The 23,964-nt window shown below is 39.2% G+C and overlaps 1 protein-coding gene across 28 annotated transcripts in view; it reads right to left on the reverse strand.

Annotated features, from left to right (window-relative positions):
* Nucleotides 1–22,586, reverse strand: part of ARPP21 (cAMP regulated phosphoprotein 21) — a 139,165-nt gene extending 116,579 nt beyond the window's left edge. For 7 of the 28 annotated variants that reach the window (XR_008430481.1, XR_008430482.1, XR_008430484.1 and 4 more), the window contains exon 1: nucleotides 22,213–22,586. The gene's annotated coding sequence lies outside the window, so the exon portion shown is untranslated. Of the gene's footprint in view, nucleotides 1–20,351; nucleotides 20,557–21,546; nucleotides 21,567–21,686; nucleotides 21,957–22,212 lie in introns of those variants that run through there. The other 21 variants (XM_053940366.1, XM_053940358.1, XM_053940402.1 and 18 more) reach the window with 8 other exon arrangements.
* Between the last annotated feature and the right edge of the window lie 1,378 nt (nucleotides 22,587–23,964).

Raw genomic sequence — 23,964 nt, forward strand, 5'->3', positions numbered from 1 at the left:
ACTGAGTATGAATCTATCTTCTTGAATTAAACAGAAATAATCAGACTCTCACATGGCCAGTATCAGATCAATCTTTCTGGTCCCGCAAGAGTTACTTTAGAAGCCTCCATTGTTTGACAGCTAAAACATCCAAACATTACAATCAAATCAAGCAGATTAAAGGAAGGATGACACTGAAAGCAGACTAAAATGAGATGAGCACAGCTCAAGAGTCCCAACACTAGTAAACAGAGCAAGACTTGCTGTGCTGCCATAGCAGCTTGCAGAGGTCAGCTTCAGCAACCACTGAGAGTTCACTTCTGCTCAGGTCAGGGCTTTGGTAACATTCCTGATATCTACATGGTGCAGCCTTGGCACAGGAACTGTTAACTGTGCGGCAGTACAAAAACCAAAGGCTTGCTAGATTGCAAAATGGCATGACACCTACGAGTCAGCAGAATACAAATGCAATTTAAGTATCCCTTTAGTTGTCTGTAAGCCAAGGAAGTAGTATTTCAACCTGTTTTTCTAAAACATTTAACCAAGACCATTTAAAAGAAAGTACGGAGATGCAATGTGGCTGTAATGGAGCTCCACTGTTTAGCCTTCTCATTTTCACTGCATAATGTAATTTATTTCTCCTTGTAACAGTTTTCATTAAATAAAGAAGAAGGACTGGTTGCTATGCATTTTTCACAGGAATATCAGGATGGCATTAATGACCTGATTTTTATCACCAGTGAGCACACAAAAAATTTTTCATGCAAAAGGAAAAAAAAATACATCAATGTTAAATTTCAAATGATATTTTAAAAACACAGAAGTCAAGATTTTCAAAGTGATGGCTCCCACAGCATACATAACGTGTCATAAGAAATATTTCATATTGCTATATTCTATGTTTTATGCAATTTAGCCTAGCTATTATGGTTGTGGGAACCATAAGCAGCCATCCTGACAATTTCATTCTCAACTGCAATGTTGCAATAATGGAGTTTTGGTACTTAATTTCCCTGTTTGTTTCAAAAATGAGGGAGGAAAAGAAAGGGGTGGGGGGGAGATACAAGGAAATAGCACAAGATAAAGGAGGAAGAATATTGTAATTTCTTTGTGTTCTAATTCTTTAAGTCCGTGGTGAATTTGAGAGCTGAGAGCATGGAGTATTAGGAAAGCCAGTGCTTACACTAATACACTTTTAACACACCCTGCAGACAAATCTGTTATCCCTGGAATGTATTGCCCTGCTATGGGGCAGTGACACCAACACCATTACATCCCCCTTTTTCTGTCCCCCGTTACAAATGCAGCCAGTCAAGAAAAGGCCTATGTCTCTTGGACAACTGAAGGACCTTATATTTCCCATTAACAGTTGCCAGATCTTCTCTAGTTAGAATGAAATTCTCCAGTCCACAACAATGATCCCCCCAAAAAAATCCCAAATGACAATGGGGTCTGAAGATGGACAAGTCCTGTGCACGGACAGGAGCTGGGCTCAGTGATCCTTGTGGGTCCCTTCTAACTCAGCTTATTCTGTGATTCTGTGAAATTCAATACAAAGAGAAGCAATGCTCCCTTCTTTCTTTATCCCCAGGAGAGAGGGAACCTTCCTAAACCATACAAAGTGACATTATTTTGTAATTCTTAAAATATTTGCTGCTGTGTGTTATTTTTTCAGTTTGCATGTTTATTACTTCCCCATTCCCATTTCATCTTCTCAATATAGACAAAGCCTGAGAAGCCACACAACAGTTAAACCAGCAGGATTAGAACAACCTTTAAATACTAATACAACCCTGAATACTAATCATTGTAACTTCTAGCTTTGGAGATCATTCATAAAAAAAGCAAGCAAATCCCCCAAACCCAGCTCTGCCCACACACTTCTTGTTCAAAGAGCTTTGTATTTACAGATTTAATTTTATCTCCCAACCCTGAGTTTCCCACCCATTAGAGACAGCACAGTTATTAAAGAGCAAAAAATTCTTGCCACTGGACAAGTCTTTCTTTGCATTTTTTCTCTGGCAGAAGTATCCAAACACACTATTGCTCCTGAAAATTCAAATTTCAAAGCCACAAGAGGATAAATAAACCTCTGATTTTCTTTTAGAAGTGTACTTGAAGAACAAGGAATAGAGAGGTAGTTTACTGCTCTTGCATATTTTTCCTTCATCTGGCTTTTTTCAATCCTTACCTGAAACATTACCACCTTAAAGTCAGACAAATTTTAGCCTGCTTCTAGTCTGATGGGATGTAAAGGAATAAAAAATCTGAGACTGTCTACATTTGTATATGACTGTAGCCAAAGACGAGTGCAAAGGCTGCCAACTGTAATTGCTCACATATTACCTTATGCCTAATGTTGATTTTTTTTTTATTCAACAAAAGGTTAGACTTTGAAAGATTAATGGTCTCCTAAATCATATTATCTGACAGAACTGCCCAAATTTCAACTGCTAGATTCAACAAAGGGTCTTTCTTGTTTCTTGGAAAACTTTGTTCTGGGGAAAGACCTCACAAAATCAAAATACCAAGGCACTGACAGAATAGAAAAAATACTGAGATAGACAAGCAGCCTCCAGCATTCATACTGGTGGCTTGACAACTCAGACTGGAACAATGGGGCAGGACCTTTTGACTGCCAGCTGAATGAAACCTGCTCCAGTCATCCTACTCTACACCAAAACACCATCTCCCTGAAACATATATTTCCTTTGACTAATAAAACTTACACTTCTAGAAAAGCAGCATGTCCCAAAATATTACTATCTAACCAAAAATATTTACAGAATCAAGCTTCATTCACTGCAAGAGGCTTGTCACCAACTCTAAAAAATCAAAGAAAATAGCTGTAGCAGAATATAGTCAATGATAGATCTTTTCAACAATGGCTTTAAAACCAACAGTGAAACAGAAGCCCAACAATTGTAAATATTCTGTCTGCTGTATGCAAATCTGCTCTATACTCCTTCAAGTTGTTGAGACCAGATGGTCACAGTGAAAATTTCCATACATTATCAGGACTGGCCTGATTCTTGGCTATCTTGTCTACCCAAAAATCTTTCCTCTCTCATGTTCTAGCCAAAATCAGAGCATGACAAGAATATTTCTGTTTTGAAGGCCCTGGCATATAGATATTTTCTTACTTAGGACAGCCTAAGAATTGAAGTATGTTGACATTCCAATACACTGAACATGCATAAAACAGGACACATTAGTTTGCTATTTGCATGGCTGCCTAAAACGGCATGATATAGAGAACTAAGAATATTGGCAAGAATACTGGGCAGCATTAAAAACACAAACCAGGAAAGAAAACACAAAGTAAAACAAGCATTTGAAAGGTATTCTTAATCCTGTAACTTTCTGAAAAATCAATTAACTATGTTTAGGTTTATCAATACCATAACAAACGCCTCGATAGCCTAATTACTGTATGTGGGAATGCTTTCTCACCCACTGTTAGGAAGAATGTGATTTACCTTCTTGAAACAATTAAAACCCTGACGATACAAAGGCATGTCTCCCATGCTCGCTCTGGCTGCATGAATGTGGATCTCTGCCTCTATTTCTCCATTTGCCTCCCACCTATGTCTGTTCAATGTAAAGGACCCTTTTTTCAGTGTGTGGGACTAAGAAGGGAAGAATTGGATCTTGGTGCAAACTCTTAAGAACAGCTGCAAAATATGACTCTTACAGATATTTCATAAGGGAGGCTAGAATCAGTATTTTAAAACAATTTGTAACACTTGTTTTCCTCCTCAAGAGGCTTTTCAGCATAAAAAACTTTTGAAGCATGAAGTCAAAGAGCAGGGATAATTAAGAGAGTCAGTTCCCCTGTTTTTGGTGAGTACCACCACTAGCATCGCAACAACTAATAGGCTAATCCCTGGAAAATGACAATACACTTGGCTGTCCAAGCACTGTCCATAGAGCACTGCAAATAACTTGCATGCCATTGGTAAAAAACAAGCTGCTTGAAGATCTCCTTTAGATGATATTCTTTCCCTTCCGCTCATTATCAACATGCCTCACTATTAACCTCTGAGCTGCAAAAAATATATCCCAAGTGTTTAACTTCTCGATAGTCACTTTTTTGGGGATTGCCAAGGGTTCAAATGCAATAGGAGAAACCTGCTTCAATTTCAGTGGAAGTAATTTCCTCGGTATGTGAACATTTAGTATCTTGTAACAATTGATTCAAATATCAGACTGTACTGACTCCTTGCCACAGCAGAATTAACAGTATTCCAACTGAAGCTGTGATTGGCAAAGCTACTGATGCACGCCTCCCACTCCACAGTGCTGTGTGGCTGTGGCTTGTAATTCCACCCATGTATTACACACATGGTTTTAGAGGCCTCGAGATCAGTTTACCTCCTATTCTGAAAATGCTTTGCCTTCTTCTACTGAAATCAAAGCTCTTCTCATTTCAATACAAACACTGAAGATTTTGCATGAGTGATCTTATAAAACTAACCAAAATAAGACAAAGCATTTTAACAACTTTTTTGAATTCTCTCAAAGTAAAAATGTCTGCATAATTTTCCTTTACATCCACTTCTTTAGTTTTTAAAATCCCTTATGAAAAAGGCTTCTTGACTTCATAGGGTAAATAGTTTTATCAGTCCAAGTATGTGAACCAGTACAAGAACAAATTTTAATATACTTAGTTGGAATCTCTGGCAATTCACAACAGGGAAAAAAAAAAAATTACATAGTAATACAGACCTTGAGGTCTGAATGGATAATTTAAGTACATTAAATTTATTTCTGTTTCAAGAGACACAACATAAAACTTCTTTCAATGGTCTTTAGTTCTTCTGCCAAGCACTTCTCTGAGCATGTTCCAAACTCAAAATTACCTCCCACGAGAGTATCTCAGGTTGGAGCTTTCTTTCATTGTTTCTGGGTTTGCTACTATATTATAGATTATAGGTTCCAGATGTGAACTGGGAATGGTAAAAAAACCTTACACACCACATTTTTGTTTTCTTGGTCCTTTAGAAGATTCTATAGGAACTGAAGGGAGTTAATTAGTTTTTCATCTATACACAGTCTCTTGGGGAAGCCTGATAACAAAGATATACCATTAAACTTACAGATCTCTTTCTCTCCCAAAATGTGGACGCTTTTAACCAGTTAAAACTTACAGATGTGAAATCACTCAATGTTTACAAAAGAACCTGATAGGGCCCTTCTTTTTAAATGAAAAATGGTGTTTCAACACTCATTTTTTGGGGGGTTGTTTTTTTCGGTAAACACTAATATTACGTGTGTGCAACTGGTGCGTACACATGTTTTTTAAGAAACAGAAATGCTATTAGTTTACTTGGTTAAATTTAACCTAATAATTTTTATGGTTTCCTTCTCTCTTCACTCTATTTTACTACTCGTGACCACACAGAATTCAAAAATTTAATTGCAGGAAAATTCAGCTAAGCTTACTTGTGTATCTATACAAGAAACCTGAGTATGAATAAAACAAGGTAAAACAACTTTTATTTTTGCTTAGACTGCAGTTGCATCTATTTTCACATGGTTTTGTGGAAGCTAAGGTCAGCTCAGTATTGGGGCAAATGGGTAGTGACATCCTCTAAGCACTGACAAACACATGTAATTCACCACTTAAACATTCACAGCTGTTTTAACAGATCAGACTGAATTTTTTTTGCAGTGTGAAGTCCCAAAGAAATACTTGTGCTGACTGCTAGTGACACACATGGAAGAGTGTTTATGCTTCTGACACACTACATATAAATTTACTGAATGCAGGTTTACTTTCAATTGCTCAGACAATGGATATATGTTCTTGTCAGACAATCTGAAATCCAACACAACAGTCTGTAGCTCAATCTATACTTCACCACAGTAAGAAAAAATTGTCTTTCAGTTCTTCTGGCTGATGTAAAAGTTTTTATCACGAATTCTTCCCTCTCAAAGAGCAAAATAATGCTAAATACATTAATGTTTTACTGTAGCCATAGGCTTATTTTATTAAAAAATCTAGTTTTGAAATTTATGCCCCTAGTCAATCTGTTTTTTCAAAATTCAAAATGCATTACACATTTTTGACAACATTAGAAACTATTAAAGGCATGAACAAAGAACTCTGTATAACCAGAAAGCTGCTCTTGTGCAGACAGGGAAGACAGAACCAGGATGTTCCTTGGTTCACAAAGGTGTAAGAAATGGGTAATCTCGTGATATCAAAAGTATCAGAAAATTCAAAGGGACTCAGGAACAGATAAACAGGGCATTATGGAAAACAAGGAAGAGACAGACTGGCTGGAGCTAGCTGCAGCTAAAAGAAACTGTAAAGTTTCCAGTAGTATAAGAAAATTTGGAGATCAGAGAAGCATAATGCTCCAGGGCAACTGGAAAAGAAAAAGGACAACTGCTGTTTTAAATTAAACCCTTCTTTTCTGCTGAGCACAACACTGGAAAAACAACACAATTGTCGCAGCCATTCATCCATGGCTGGTACCTCCTTGGATAGGCAGGGAAATGGGATGCAAACTCTGGCACAAAGGAGGGTACCTGTTCTACAGGTACTCCTCAAAATGAACCTAGAATAACACTGAGAAAGACTGAAAAAAAGCCTGAAACTTACAGCATGGAGCAGCTATAGAAAAAGCAGTTTTAACAGTTATAGGAAAAACTTTAGTAAGGAGAAAACAAAATTAAATTTCTATCTAAAAGCAACTGATTTAAGCAAAAGCTACATTTACAAGTCAGTGACATAAGAACCTGGTTGTTTCAGTCACAAACTTCAGTGATGTCCAGGCAACACCCAAGAGTGAAACTGTGATGCCATAGTGGAAGCCAGTGGAAGGCTTAAAAGCAAAAGCCAGGACTTCTCACATATATAGTGCCCAGCAAACCAGACAACACCTGGTTTTAAGTCACTTCTGTATTCCAGTCTCCTGAAAAATCCTGTCAAGAGAAAAATAATAGCTTCTAATGCAAAGTAATAGTCTCAAAATAAAAGTTACAGAGTCCACACACAGATGCAGAAAGCAATTAAATTCTTATATGTGCCTACACAAGCATTATAATATACATTTTCATGATATTCTCAAAAAGTTGCAAAAAATATTTACAATCCAAAAATAAAACAGATAAATAAAGACTCCAATTTCAATACTGATTATTTTAGAATCACAGCTGTATCAGAAGAGATAGTGGTTTTTAAAGATTGAATGGCACTTAGCATAGAGGATTATAAACTATTACTGCTTACTAAAAGAGGATGACCTTTTATATATTCTATACAAAATAAAAATAAAGGCACTAGAGGGGGATTCACATGCCTAGAATGAAATAGGTCACGTCTACTTCGTAGCTTTTTCAAAAACTTCCTCCTCAGAATGTTTTGTCTATCAAACTTTCACCTGAAAATAAAAAGCTGCCTACATAACTGACAGCTGTCTGCAATAATTAAATCTGGTGGTTTTGGATGTATTCTAATTACTTGTACTTATCATCAGGTTCAAACCACGGTGGGTATTGTTTTTTCTTTTTTTTTTTTTTTAATTTAAAATCTACCCTGGCTATGCTATATATAAGCACACATTTCTAGACTTGAAATATGAAATCAATCAGCTGAAAGAAATCTCTTAATTCTTTCAAGCTCTGCCTCAAGTACTAAAACTTTTAAATTTTCAAATGGTTGAGACTTTATTTTTCAAATTACCTTTATTTGTACCTGTTTAAATTCTTCAACATTATCAACTGCTGAAACAGAAACATGCTATCACATTATTTGTCTGGAAAAGAGCCAGTAAGTTAAGTTTGTAATACCCAAGGGTGACAGCAGAGAGTAAATGGAGCCAAAGGAAAGTGAGGGTCTTCAAATTTGCTGCAGATTGCAGGGCTGGACACAAGTAACTGTGACTGAGCTAACCTGTGCAGGTATCATGACTTGATTGTATATGCCAATGTAAGCCCAACAGAGGCAAATTCCTATTGTGCCTGTTTATAATAAAAGATTCTAAAATGCCATCCTCTCTAATTAATAGGGGAAAAAAACAAGATTCAAGGAAGTAAGTACAAAAAGTAAGTATTTCCTTCTAGGACACTGAAGAATACAGAGGCTAAATAAGCAATGAAGTTGGTCAAAATAAGAGCTAGATGGCTAACCAGCACCCCCTTTCCCAGATACATGGCCATCATTCACCAGCACCTTCCCTTCTCCAGTGCCCCCTTTGTAACAGACACTTCTGTGGCAGGCAGAGAATGCTTGTGCATGAAAATAAGCCACTAACAAAACTGAAGGATATTTTTAAAAATTATTTTGCCTATATACATAAAGATGCAGGGCACATAGTAAGAAACCTTGAGCATCGGCATCTTTAACAAAAGTAGTAACAACCAGGAAAAACTTTCTATGCTTCTTTCATTTGACCGCCTGAAGCATATTAGAATTAACATAGCCTCTAGATAAAATTGTTTCAGAAAGTAGTACTACAAGATAGTAGGTAGGAAAGTGAAAGAGCAATGAAAGACAAATGCTTTTATTTATACAAAACTCCGTCTATAGGATCCATTTTGTTATAAAGCTAACTAGACTGAAACAGCACTTACAAGCCATTTATAATAATGGCTCAGATTCACTAGCTTCTTGAGAGAAATGAACTAAGAAATAAGCAGCATGCAAGCCTGCATCATAAAACTAGCCATAAAGATGGGGAAAAACAGGTAACCACATCAGCATCTAAATAGTAAACTATGGCATTTTAGTTATTTACAAATGCAGTACTGAAAGTGGGCTGCTATTTTTCACACTTCTTTTACTAGCCTGATTAGCAGTGGCTACACTCCTGAAACCATTTCTTCATGTCTCGCTTACAAGGAGGAGCAATTCTCTGGGGTACCTTGAAGCTCAAGGACCTCAGACACACCCCCACTGTGTTGCAGGGTATCAATGCAAGCTGAACATGACAATCAGGAAGGACAAGCAGCTCATTTTCCCTTCAAGTATGCTTTCATTACCCAACTTAGAATTCACTCCAAGTGCTTTCCAAAGCCTTGCTGGGACTAGTCATTTAGAACATGGGTTTATCTTCACTGCCTACCACATCTCAGCGGCCAGCACACTGTACAGATGTATTTTGGGTCGCCACAGTTAAATGTTGGGCAGCTTAGTTTTCATTGAGCAGTGCAAACAATGACAAAAGTATATATTTTGTTTAAATCGCTTCCTTTTGTATTGTTTTCTTCCTCTATTCACTTCCCAAATTAATCTTTCTTACGAAGTTTCACAGTGATGAGAGATGGCCGGTTGCCTATTCTCCTTCCAGTGTGACATTCATGCTTTTTAAAGCTGAACGTGAAGAAGGGAAATTCAATGCTGGATTGCTGGACTAAGTTTGGAAGAAAACAAAACAAAAAAACAACAAAAACAAACAAAAACCAAACAAAAACTTGAACAATGGGAATTTTCATTGTTCTCATATCTTTCTCAAACTTACTGTCTCATGGCAGACCACTCTCCTCTTGGAAAAGCTTCATGCTTCTCACTCACAAACCCCCCATTTATCTGCTTTTCCTCTTGGAAAACGTATTTTTGGGGAAAGCTGCTATTTTTTGTGAGGACATTAGTATGTCATACAACTCATCAACTTAAACTATCTGTAGCACTTCCCACTACCAGAAAGACCTCTTTTAAAGACAAAAAATATTAAAAGCCTTCACTGAAAAAGAAAAACCTTAAATTATCCAAATAACCTCAGAAAGGCATTTGGAAGTACTGAAATCTATCCCTTCCTAAAATAAAACCCAACAAATCCCCACCAAATATGTCATAGTATTTCACTGACACTACCACAAAATACTTCAAAAGGAAGCAGCCCTGATTTTCCACTTGGAACTCAATGAACACATCCTCTCTTGGGAGACTAGTGAGCCAGTTTATAAAAGAGTCTCCTTTAGCTTCTTGAAATAAACAGGCATTTTATGACCATCACACCCATCACCTACCACACCCATCACCTCAGCCCATGCAGGGCTGAGAAGAACAGGTCTTCAGAGGCCAATGACCACTCCCAAACCATTTCCACATGCACACACTACACAGCCAGGCATCAGCAGTAGCCCAGTGTCATCCTCCTCTTTTTAAGCTTGAGAATTTACTTGTTGTTTTTTCCCATTTCTTGCTTTTACAGAAATGACAGTATAAAAAATCAGCTTTCAACAATAAAGTTCTGCTTCAGTGACACTAGTGAGCACAAGAGTGGAGGTGGTCAAGACTGCATGTTGAATCTACAGTCATTCTGCTGAGCTGAAGAATATAAACTTCTAACACAACTACTTTTACAGCAACTTCCCCTACCATATATCAGAAGTTCAGCCGTTTCAATGGCCAAATTTAGCAGAAAGATGAAAGTAAGTGTTATGCCTATCTTCCAAATGCAATCCTGTTGTTTCCTATCCACTGCACTGGAAAGGCAGTTGAGCAGCAGACTGATAATGCAGTCATTTGGGGAAAATTCCAACTTAAGTTTGCTCAGTAATACAAATGCTAGATCTTGACCTTTTGAGTCCACAAAATATGTAGATGCACATTTTGGAAGGATCTTCTGCCATACCAGCTTCCTGTTACAGAAACAGGATCCTGCTGCATATTGGACTGAATTGCAGCAATAGGGTTATATGGGCTAATATTTTCATGCCTTTATTTACAAGGATTAAGATTAGAGGATCAAGTCAATAAAAACAAGAGTCAGTCAACTTAAACCTAGGCTATGTGAAAAAAAAAGTCCCTCTCACTGCATTTCAGGTCTGTGGTACTACAAACATTTGCACTCATACTTTTAAGAATCACAAATCATCTCCTTGGCAAAAAATTGAATTCAATAATTAAATTACCACCAAGGACATTGAGAAACGCATAGGCACCACTATTTGTGGAATAAACAGCTTATTAACATGACAACCCTCTAAAAAATGGAATGACTCCATACAACAGAAGTTTGTGTTTGAAAGGTAAGAGATTTCTTCAATTCATGCTACTTGAGAGATAACTGAGTTGACTGTCCACCAGTCTGGAAATTAACCCATTAAAAGAAACAAAAAATCAGTTCATAACTACTATACATCATCTGTTCATACTGCTGCCATCATTTATTAGGTTTCATTTCAGAATGTTACTTTCATAATAAACTGACAGAGTACAGTGAACAATTAGTGAACTAGGCACTAATGGCAATCAGATTACTGAAAAAAAAAATAACTGAATTAAATCCATAATTGGCAGCAGAATACAGGCAATTCTCCTGCTATATCTCAGCAGCAAGAAAAAGAAAAGAAACAAAATATAGGAGAAAATAAATTTCAGCTTTCAGATGATGGCAGCAAACCATGTTCCTTCAAACACAACCTTTACTTCTGTCTTTAGAAGGAGCTACTATACATGCATTTCACAAAAAATATATAGGGATTATGTATTTAGAATAGGTCCTCAAATGTGGACAGCTAGTTGCCTCAGCTGGCAACAATCTCTACAATCAATCAGTTTCCTCCAGTTTTGACCAGGATCTGTTGCCATGACGTCACGATAACCAGAAGCACAAGAAGAATATATAACCTGCAGCTTTTGGTGCAGTTTCCAAGCTTATTCAACAAGTGTACAGACATGAAATACAAAATAATTCTCCATATGTAAGAACTCCAGTAATTTTCCCCTTCTTTGTTACTGTGTACAACCCAGTAACACAGTAAACTGCCTCCAACATACTGTTTTAGGTGCTATGGTGCTCACAACATAGAGAGAAGTCAGAGAGCCAACACATAAGTCTTTGACAACAAAAACACTGTTAAAGGTATTTAGTCTGGGTCATTTCCATTACACTTTATTTTCTAGGCAACAGACAAAAATGTATTGAAAGTACTGCTAATCCTAGAAAACCAAAATAATTTAAATAAATAGAGTACAGGACGCAACATTTTCCAGGAGCATGAAACACATACACAGTTCTGTGGAGCTTACTGAATTTGGATGAAGGCCCCAAAGGGACCCAGATATAACAACAGGAACTCCATACATAAAGTTCAAAAACACAGGGTCTTCTAGCTTTCACCATAAAACTTTTTGTTTCACAAATGCAATCCAACCTGATGGCACTCTCTCCTTAAGAGATACCAGAACAAAATCCAAGAGATTTGGGAACTGGTGTATTCTGAATAACAATAGTATGTTTTATATAATGTGTTTATTATAAACTAAATGTCCAAAAATTTACCAAGAAAGGCTGTTTAAAAATTGCAGTGCTATATGACTATTAAATCAAAGGTTTCAACTCTTTTAAACAGGGGTAAATACCTGACATAGAAGAAGGCAAGCAAAAAAAAAGCTAGAAAATGTGAACAAATGCTGAAAACCCAAGAAAAGCCAGGTGGGTCAGTTTAACAATGTAAAGTTTGCATAAGGGGCAGAACTTAGAAAAAAGCAAAAGCTCAGTATGAAGAATGGCCAGAGTATAAGGAGCACAATAGAGACAACTGATGAAAGTGTCAAAACAGCCAAAAAAGAGGCAGAGACATCCATGCCACTGACTGCTTGAAATTCATGTATCAAGAAGCAGAACAGAAAAGAGTTTATATTGGAACTGTGGTGAATTCCTCCTAGATTTATCTTCCTGCACTTCCAGCAAGCTTCAAATCAGGGCTACGGACCAATTTTTAGGAAAATCCTTTGTTTATGTTACACCTAAGGACACAGTAATCTCCTAACTTCAGTATGCTTTACTTCACACACTCAGCTTTGACAAAAGAATATAACATTAGATACCCTCCATATTTTTTATTTTTTCTGCTGAGGTGGCAAAGCTACTTGAAATTATTCCCATTTTTCAGATTTTATAATACAATAGTACATCAAGTTACTGTCCCAAAATAAACCATCTTGGGTCAGGAACACATCCCCTGAATTCCTTTTATTAAAATCATGTCTGGCAGTGAATAGACATTGAAATTGCTTGTACATACAGCTGATGTTCCGAGGACCACTGGTATGTTGCATCATATGCCATCCCCATTCCAACTACTGAGTATGGGTAATAAATGACAGATTCCAGGAGAATATTCAACTATGCACGAGAAATACGAGGGTCACTTATGCTCCTCTCTTGTTATGATCTCAGTCAACGCAAACCTAGCAAACACATTCCCATGCCATAGAATTTTCTCATAATATACCACTAAATTTCTCGGTCTGCTGTCACTTTACAGGCAAACCAAAGACTCGGGACTCACTGGAGTTGCTCTCAAAGTCCTGAAATAATCAGAACTGATTTCTTTTTTCCACATATTAAAATTGTGCTGTTTAATCAATAAAAAAGTTTTGTTAAGAAGTGTCGGTATTTTACTGTCACATTTTCTGACATGCTCTTCTCCTGAAGCAGTTTTATTACAGATGGCTTTGATGTGCCTGACAACATTAATAAAGACGTGACACAAGTGTATGTTATCAAACCAACACAAACAGGAATAGGTGCCAAAGGAATCCACATTTCGGCACTCGCTGCCTGGACATTGAGCATAACTGTAGCACAGAAAATAGTTAGCAGCAGTTCTTTGAACACACAGCTCTCCAAGAAATTATTTGTAGAGGAAAAATTGTAATTAGCCTTTGTGAGTATGAATAATGTTCTCTGGTCTACTTCCTGAAAAAAAAAAAAAAAAACAAAAAAAAAAAACCACCAAAAAAACCCTGAGGAATAACAAACACATCAAAGAAATACGTGGGTTTTTGAGAGAGGTAGGTGCCTGCCGCATCTTCCTCCCGCATTGCGGAAACCATCACGACAAAAGAGTGAGTGGACAGGGTGCCTGTGGAACCACAGACCATGCCTACAGGGTTACTGGCAACAGAAACACAGGCAGCTAAAATGCTGCATCAAGATTTGTGTCTCAATTTGCTCTTTCCTACCAATCCTTCCCCATTAACAGAAAGCCCTTTATGGAAAGGTGGGGATTTATGTAGCCACAGGGAACATTACACTATTTCAGCAAATACCTGACTAACTTAGGAGGTACTGTCATGCCAAGAGAAGAGGTACCAAGGATAGAAACCAATTTATTTTCAGAGAACTGGCTACATACCACAGAATCCACAATCTTGCATGTCTCCCCAAGACTCACCCACCAGTTTCTTACATTGACATTAAGCCAAACTAAGAAGTCCCATTTTAGCCCACACTGCCATGGAGCTGTCCTCAGACCTTGGCAAAAATTTTGTTATCTTCCTTTCTCTCCTGCCAGATAGGTGCCAGACAGGAGCAATTCTGCAATAGCAAAAATCAGAAGATGTAGATCATTTACAACACCTCTAACCTCAGATTTAGTGTGATTAGGTGTGATTGCAGAGGAGTAGCCATTTTGTCCTGATCCTCTATGCAAAGATAGGCATCACAACACACATAAGGAATTTTATTTTTGTTTAAATCAGAAAATAAATGATACTGAAAAGAGGCTACACATCTATATATTTTCTCTACATTATCCAAAATTCCAGTTAGTTTATCATCAGGGAACCTCCCCTGAAAGTTCTACTTCCCTTTGCTATCCTCCTACTTCTGATTTCACATCACAAGCAATACTACTAGCACTAATCCTCCACTATATGCCCTTACCCCACAACTCCCTTATCTTAGCCACCAATTTTGAGTGGGCTACTTTAAGAAGCAGGCCATTCAAGGACTTCTTTCAAATGCAGTCATTTTCAACAGTACATAGATTAAACAAAAGTTGCATTATCCCTCAGTAATAATTCATTGTCTTCTGTATCTAACAGGATTCTTATGCTGCTTGCCATAGCTCTTGTCACTAGAGTTTACTCCATTTTGCTGCTCAGTTGCAGAACAGACTGCTTCTCTGTAGTGGAAAAGCATATTGAAACACACAAAGCTAATAAACACATTATGTTTTCCAACTTATGCTCCTTTTTGATGAGTTAAAGCTTTCCCAAAAATCATACCTGGATCAAACATAAGTTTCATTAGCATTTCCAGATGCTAACAGTAGTATGCTTTATGAAATACGGCACTTTAAGATGCCCTAAGTCACTCATTAGGCTTCACTTACAGATCAATGTTCAGAATTCCCCCTTTTTTCTTTTTTTTGGTTTTTTTTTTTTTTTAAATTTTTGTTGTTGTTTTTGTTTTTTGGGTTTTTTTGGGTTTTTTTTTGTTTTTTTTGGTTTTTTTGGGGGGTTTTTTTGTTTTGTTTTGTAGAAGAAAGCTCTGAATTTTTCCTAAAGGAACAAAACCTGAAAGCATGAAAGTCAGACCTTCTCACTTCAGATGTCATGGTTTATAAAGTACATAAATTATAAAGCTATCAGACATTTCCTGGGCTTACATTAAAATCTATAGTGAGCATTTAGAGTGGACCAATTTATTTGATGTGTTTCCCTTAAAGCTTTTATGACACCATCAACATTTCTGACTCCATGACAAATACTTTATAATGTATTAAGCAGCCTCATTTAAAGTGTTCTAAATGTTATGCCAACAGCAATGTAACTAGAAACAGAATAGTCACTTGAAAATGGAAAAACCTCAAGTTATAATTTGTATCACTGCAATTTATGATTTACTTTGAGGCACTTCAAATAAAGTTCAATGGCACAAATACCCAAAAAGCACAAAGTAGGCCTATTCTTCAGAAGAACATCACCTATTTCACGTAAGACCATCAACACCACTGAAGTTTGCTCCCCAGTAAAACTTCCCATTCAATCAAATATATAGTTGAACACTTCATGCTAATTAATAATAATTTAATTGTATTTATAAAATGCTTCTAATCACTGCAGTTTATCTTCACTGGCTTCAATCTACTGAGAAGCCTTGCCATCCCTCTTTATGTAGGAACAAAGTGTGAACTCTCATCACAGTAGAGAAAAACATTACACCATGAGAAGCTCTGCAGGTCACTAAACCCAAGATACTTGCGCTCCCTGTGAAGAAAAGCAGCACAGTCTGACTGATATTTAATAATGAAAACTTACAAAATGCTTTCTGTAGTGAAGGCATAAGAAGACTTCAACTCATGAGGCAATAAAAATACAAATACTGCGACAGGATTCATTACTCACGAAATTATTAGCTGTTCAGGCATGCTTTTGATGACAGAGTTCAAATCCTAGAACATAAAACTGGCTCTGATGATTTTATGAATCCAGTAAAAATTACTGCTGCATGGCTGTAAAAATTGGGATAAACAGAAGCTTGAAAGGAGGTGATTTGTATATATTTGCTTTTTATGTTTTAGCATAGATTGCAAACAGAAGACAAAAACTTTGAGAAATTAAAAACCAGAGCATTTAATTGTGGGGGAGCGGGTGTGGGAGTATTTACTGGGGTTTTTCTTAATTGCTATTTTTTTGTCACACCATCCTGCCAACCATTTAAGTTTTCCTTTGACTTGAAGGCATCCAATTTTGGAAAAAGGCAGTTTAATCAGTTGGAAGTTGTTACTAAGCTTCTAGAATTTTAACAAAAGCACTGCATAAACAGCTCATAAATAAATTTTAGTACTGTCCAAGACTAAATCATGAATGTGGCAGAAAGCCTTAAATTAAAAAAACACTTCCATAGGACTTTGCTTTCTCATGGTACTACTCTTTGTAATCTGTGACTCTTGGCCTTAAAAGATCAAGATCAGACATCTGACCTGATCCCTAATGTCCCAATTTCCCTGTGAAAATTTTCTCTCACTTATAAAAATGCACTTCTCACCTTACACACTTCAGCATATGCTATGTGAACGGCTGCCCTAAAAACAGCCTTACATGGTTACTGCCTCCATACGTTGCCAGTAACTAGAAAGTACTCTAAACCCCCTGCTTCATAATGTCATTGGATATCCAAATCACAAATTTCAAATTCCCAGCTGTCACTGCCTAACTATTCCTTCTGCATTTCAGCTTAGTCATGATATATGACATTATTGCTCTCTCGCAGTTCGCATCTTCCTTCAGCACTAACCGAACAGCATATTTAGTATTTCTTTTGACCACGTTTACCACAGCTGCAATTAGTTCATGTAAACAGTCATCATGAACTCACTCCTTTAAAAAGCAATTTCTTTTACTTCTTGTTTATGTACTTCTCTCTGTATTTAGTGTGCTTTTTCCTCTCAGTAACGGGGAATTTATGTGTAATAGCCGGGGAAAAAAAGAAATGTATCATTTTCATGTAACAGCTCATTACCTATTTAGGACTCTAGAATGATGGGAGAGAGTTTTAAGATCCCACTATGTGACTAAAAAATGTGTATTTGAATGAAAGGAGACCTTTTCCACAACTACTTTTTCCAAGGAACCAAAAATAAGTGGATTACCTGAAAGCCTGGAAAATTACAACAATGAAAAAGTAGTAAATACCAGCAACATTACTACCAGGTGGAAGAGGGCAGCAGTGGCAGGACATTATGGACTTGTTTTCCCGAAGTAACAGAGAGCTCCAGTGCTCCTCCCCTGGAATCAATCCAATTTGTAACTTTGGACTGTCTATGTCACACATTAAACGTTAATACAGATTATTTATGCGCTCTCATAAACTAAGATAAGCGAAGGAAATTCAATTTACTGAATTATACAGCTTGCCTACTGTAAAACCAACATATGAAAACACGTGAAGCCTAAAACTAGAGTCACTTCAAACATCTAAGCAATTGTAAAGTCCTACAGCTAAGCAGTCTGGACCTTCAGTGACAAATGAGGAATTGGCAAGAATCTATCGTAGATGTTATTTACTAAAAAATTAGTTTTAATTAAAACTGGAAGTATTGTAGTTTTATGGCATATTGTCTTTTTTATTTCTCTAATAAACTGTGTCTCTGTGAACACCAGCATATACTCATGCAAGCCATAGTGGCTGTTCTTCTGATTTGGGTTGAAGCCTCCTTCTTAAGAAAGACCCCAAGAAAAACATTCTGTCCACAAACAGTAAGCAGTATGTCTACATGAATTTATAGGCAAGTTTAATTTATTAAAAAAAAAAATCAAACAAACAAACCAGAGATGAGTCATTATTTGCACTTGTTCTGAAGTTACTTCCTTGTTAGAAGGACTTACCATTAAATTACTATGTAAAAATAAAATACTTTGATAGTTACAAACAAGCATGTAAACTTATTTACATTGACATGTTTCTGAAAGTCAGCATTTAATGTATCAAGTGAAAAAATTAGAAAACAAACACCAGCAATTATTTGGGGAAACTTACAATCCAGGGGTGACCCAGTCACAAGCCTAGTGACCAGAATAGGTCTCACTTGATGACTGTCAAAAACTAGATGTATGACCTCACATGGTGTGCATAATTTATCTGCAATTCAATTTACCCAACTTTAATTAGGGAAAGTCTAACTTACCTGGATTGCAGTTTGTCATCAAAATAGAATGTATCCTAGAAATGCACGTTACCCCACAGATATTCATACAGAATATTTTAAATCTTCAGAACTGAGTGCTCTCCACTGGAATGTACAGAGTCTTTGCCATGTATTACTTGTTTGATGAATGTTTCAATCTTCTAGAAGAAAAGGGGACCCATTTGTTTGACTTACTACCCGCTAAGAACATTAATACAGAACTTCAAATCTAATAAATGAATGAGCAGGGGACAAATGGATTTTGCAAGTTTATTGCACGGTAGTTACATTACTTCTCAACTGGCCAATCTGTAACGATATTTTTGAAAAGAGATTACTTAACGTGAATAGCATTTCCTTTAAATAATCATGTAGCTTACACACATCTAGCTTTAAAACTTATCAAGGAAATTAAGCTGGGAGCAGTCACTGGATCAAGCCACTCATTTGTGAGTAGTCCCTATAAACAAGGATTTTCCAGTCTGCCAAAATAATTTTCCTACTCTGAAATTAATGCCAACAAAATTGGTAATACTGTTCAATGCAAGTTACAGATCTTGTAAGCAGAGAGGTGTTATCATCAGCTAGTGTAAGTCTACACTGTTCTTAAGACCAATGAAACTACATTAATTTACAGATGCTGAAAATTTGTCCCGGAGTCTGTCTTTAGCACTGATTAAACCATGGAGCCAATTTTAAAGCTCCCACTGACTGCAGCAAGACCAATGCCTACAGGATGCAAGACAGACTGTAAGTAAACCATCCTAGAATTAGTACACTTTTCCTCCCCCCTATTTATTCCAAGTTTGAAGTTAGTTATTCAAAATCATGACCTGTGAGGAAGTCAAGAGCACAGCAGATTTAAAAAGTTCTTAGGTTTCTTTTATGTACTCCCTGAAAATTCTGTTTAATAACAGTGATTTCTCAGGCCAACTCTAGTTACTATAATCATGCAAATAACCCCAGTAAAGCCCACAGGAAAAGTAGTATCATCAGGAAAACATGATTTGGCCCACAATTTTACTCCAACAGAATGAAGCTTCAAAGTTACTTTTGCACTGTTTTCTCCCTCTCTGAGAACTATAATTACACCTGTGTTAAAATCTCTTTGCATTTCCTCTGTCACCATTATGTAATTTTTCCTTCATGGGTACGATGCGGTGCAACACTCGTCTGAGCAATCCTCACTTGCACACTTAGCCCAGGGGCAGTCAAAATGACTACCACATAGCAGAAAGAAATAATTGCTTCAAAAAGGATTTTGCAGGAGGGGTACTCAGCTGTTTCTTAGACCACCATCCTGTAAAACTGCAGACAACAGAGAGAAAATACAGTTGTTTTACAGAAGACATCTTTAATTGAGGCAAGTTTCTCTACATGATTCTAAGTGTGTGGATTCTTTCAAATAGCTAATAAACACATTTCTGACTACAAGTACACTGAATATAACAGGGCAGTTTTCAAAAGTATCTCCATTTATCTCGCCAAGTGGCATACACTGTAATTATCTATGGGTATTTTCCTTTACACAAGAGATTTACAGCCAGTTGCATTCTGTGAGCATTGCATGCAACAATGATTTTTAATATCAACTGAATTTAAGTGCAAGGAATAAAAACTCAAAACTCCCGCTTCAAGAGTCTACCAATAAGCATGTAAATAGAGCTAATCGTTAAAATTGGTTACCACAAGAAAAAAAATTAAATATTTAAAATGTTCCTTAGCGCTACTCCTCTGCAAGATACTTCACTATTTTAAAAAATTTTAAAATGGCATATTCTTCAACTTAAGCATGCCCACATACAATAAGATTTACCAATAGCACAAAATTATCTAGTTTGCTCCATGCAACTTTTTAAAAGAACTTTAAAAAAGAAGCCTCCTAGACACCACAAAACTCTTCAGCTTAAAATGAGCTAATCAATCACGTTCCTGCACAGCTGCATTTTCTTTCATTAATGTAATAGAAATATTTGAGGGATTTCCATTTTTACCTTTGCATTTTTCCTTTTCCAGTATCCATAACCAATCATCGCTCTGCTCTTCCATTATGCTTCGTATATTGCAGAGTGAGAAGCATCTTCATTAAATAGTATTAAAAATAGAACACACCCGATCTCCCCACCGGAGCATGCTCTGACAGTGCTGATACCACAGCTCTCAAGGTAACCATGCCCAGCTGGGAACTGAGAGGCAAAGTCAGTGCGAGATTAGCAATTTGCAAGCCCAATTGTGCACACAAACTTGCCTCGATCCGTGATGAAGACTGCTAAAACAAAATCAGCGTGTAGTTAAATTATGCGATTCATAAAGTTGCAGATCAGTTTACAGTACGGTTTTGGTTTGGTTGGTTTTCTTTTTTTTACCCCCTCCCCATCACCCTCAGCTTCAATTGCTTTGTACTTGCCTAAAATGTGCATATGCCATTTAGAAGAACGCGCACCGGGCATGCATGTGGCTCAGCATTGCAATGGCAGAGAAGTCAAACAGGTGATGCACAGACACTTGTGTCGCTCTCTAATGCTTTTGTTTCCCCTCCCGACACATTTAGAGCGATGTCACACGGCGGCGGGATGAGTTTTAAGCAAAACCGCACACACCTGGAAGCGCAGAGACACACCTAGCACGTAAAAATGCACCCGGAATCGGAGCGTGTTCCCCCCGCTGGCTGACGCGGTAAATGAAGGCAAAATAAATAAGAGCAATTAAACAAGGGTGCGCAATGGCTGCGCTAGATGAACGTTGGGGTTAGATTTACAAGCGATATCGTTTGAGACGCACAGACAAGTAGGCAGAATACACCAAGCGGAGTAACATGAACTGCTTTTTGTGAAAACGGGACACCTAACAATACGCCTGTAACACCTGAACTGTGATGCTCCTTCACTGCATGCAAAAAGAGATGTTAAGGAAGTAAATCTGTTGCCCTCACATCGCCACCCTTAAGAACAATGACACTCCAAGCAGCCCAGGCTTGCCCTCCAGCAAACACGGCTTTGAAAGCGGATCCCGCGATGCTGTTCACAAATCAGCGAGTAAAAGTTGCGATTTTCCTGAGAGTTTGATCCATTTTAGCTAAAATGACGGCTAGGAGGAAGGCGATCTCCCCCCGCAGACCCCCCCCCCCCCCCCCCCCCAGACCCTCGGCTCCCTTGCCCCAGCCCGGCTCCCGACCACCGGCCACCTCACCTCCGCGCCCGACCCCGACCGCCTCTGCTCCCGCCGGCAGCGCCTCTGGCGATGACCGCCGGGCGGCCGAAACTTTGGGAAGCCGCCGCCCTCCACGGGGCAGGCGGCCCCGCGACCGCGCCGAGCCCTTCCCGCCCTACCTGGCTGTCACCACCGCTACGCTGCCACTCCGCAGTCCCGTGCGAGGCGCCGGCTCCAGCACCGATAGCATCCTGCCCCGCCGCACTACGAGCGACACCCTTTTTTTCCTTTTCTTTTCCCTCCCCCTCTAGTAAATACCACATCTTAGAGCCGGAATCCTGCAGCCGCTATTAATAATTGCCCATCGCACGCAATAAAGACAAGCCCCGGTTCCATACACAGCTCCTGTTTCTCCCTCTCTCCACTCCACATGCTCCAGCCACCCTGACCTCAAAAATTAAAAGATCACGGGGAGGGGTGGCGGGGGGTGGGGGGGGGGGTGGAGGGGGGATGGGACGAATGACTCCAACGAAATGACAGAAAACACATGCTGGAAGAAAAAAAAAATAGACAAAAAAATCGCGACAACAAAGAACATCACGCCACACAAATGTCGACAGATTCTGCTTTGGCTTCCTTGGGTTTTGGTTTTGTTTTTTTTTCGTTCCTTTTTTTTTTTTTCTTTTTTTTTTTTTTTTTTTTTACCTTGCCTGCAAACGGGATCTGCCCCCAGCGTCTTGGCGGCTCGGGCTATTTTTGTTTGTTTGGTATTTTTGGTTGGCCGGTTTGTTTATTTTGCTGCGGATACGCTGCTGTTACAGTACAGTGACTGTCTTCCTGAAAGACATGGTCTCTTCCTCCGCCTCCGCCGCGGGAGGAGATCCGCCGCCGCGCCGCGCTGCTGGCCGGGCGCGGTGGCCGCGGCGGCACCGCCCGACCCGCCGACCGCCTCCTGTCCTGGCCCGGTCCGCCGCTCCGCCCGCCTCTGCCTGTCCGCTCTCGGCGCCTGCCTGGATCCCCTTCTGGCTCGCTCCTCTCTCCCTGTCCTCCGTCCTTTATCTGCCGCGCTCCCGGGCTGTACTGTCTGTCTGCGACTCTCTCCCTCTGCCTTTCTCTCTCTCCCCGCCCACGCAGCGTGGTGCGCCCCGGACCGCAGGCAGCGCCGCGCTCCGGCTCCGCCGCTCGCCGGCTCCGTGCTCGCTGCGCTCAGCGCCGCTGCCCCGGCTGCCGCACAGGACCTGCTGGCCCCGGCGCCATGGCGCTGCCCGCCCTCACCCCACCCAGCCCCGCGCACGGCCCGGAGATGCCCGCCCGGGCCGGTATCTGTCTGTGTGTGGGATGGCTCTGTCTGTCCGCCCGTGCGCCTGTGGCTTCCCGCAGCCGACCCCTCCAGTCACATTGTTTCCCTCCCTCCCTCAAGCCCTCCCCGTCAGCCCATCCTCAGCCAAGAGCAGAGACACAAAGCACCCGAGCGGGGCTAATAAGGAGAAAGCTCGTTAATCCCCTCCGATTCCTTGTTATTTGCTCCCACCCACTCCCTGTCGCCCCCGACATACGACCCCCAAGAAAAATAAAGAGGGAAGGAAATGGGCCTTGACTCCAGAGGACATCTTTAAGCGAAAGGTCTAGGGAGGGTGGTTTTAATTATTTTTGCTGGTGGAACTTGACAGCCTTCAGGCTGATCAGCCGAGCTGCTGAAAGGGGTAAAAAAAAAAATTACAAAAAAAACCGACTGCAGCAGATTTTGGGTGGTAGCAGATGAGCCACTAAAAATGGGGCACATGATCCCCTTCCCCCTCCCCTGCCCAGCATGTCTCTAGGATCTGGCTTGATGATGTTTCCCTGGGAGCCTTGCTGCACACCATCAAGGCAGAGAGAAACAGGCAATTCACCAGCACACGCGTTTCCGATACATGAAACTGCTGCTGTGCATTTAAAACCCCGGCCTCGTTTTACCCAACTGAATACATCCAGGCATTCATTCTGCATCCAGCCGAGAAAAGGGCATTTACCTCTTTGCTAGGTGGCTATTAATATGCAGTAAAATTATATCTGTACAACACCAAATGTAACTGCCATAGATCATTTAGAGCAGATCCAGCAATTCAGCTGCTGGAAATGCATGTCTGTGAATAACCATGCATCTGGTACAATGCCCTCTACTACAATAACTTGAAAGGAAACATAAGCGTCTGGTACTAGCTGCAATTAGTAATCCTATGGATGAAAAATAAACAGTCAGTAAGTACAAAACAGCAAGGTCCTATGAAATACAGAGATAATTTCTGTCTACAGTGATACAAATAACCCAACTCCCACAGACAGACAATTCTTATTTAAAATACACAGTTAAAAATGCACTTCTTTCATGATGTGCTTTCAGAAAGCCCTAGTTAGAGAAAACAATTTGCCATGGTTAATGAATGTATCAAAACTTGCGTACCAGTAAATATGGAC

Source organism: Vidua chalybeata, chromosome 1, assembly GCF_026979565.1.
Source record: "Vidua chalybeata isolate OUT-0048 chromosome 1, bVidCha1 merged haplotype, whole genome shotgun sequence".
NCBI classification, from domain to species: Eukaryota; Metazoa; Chordata; class Aves; order Passeriformes; family Viduidae; genus Vidua; species Vidua chalybeata.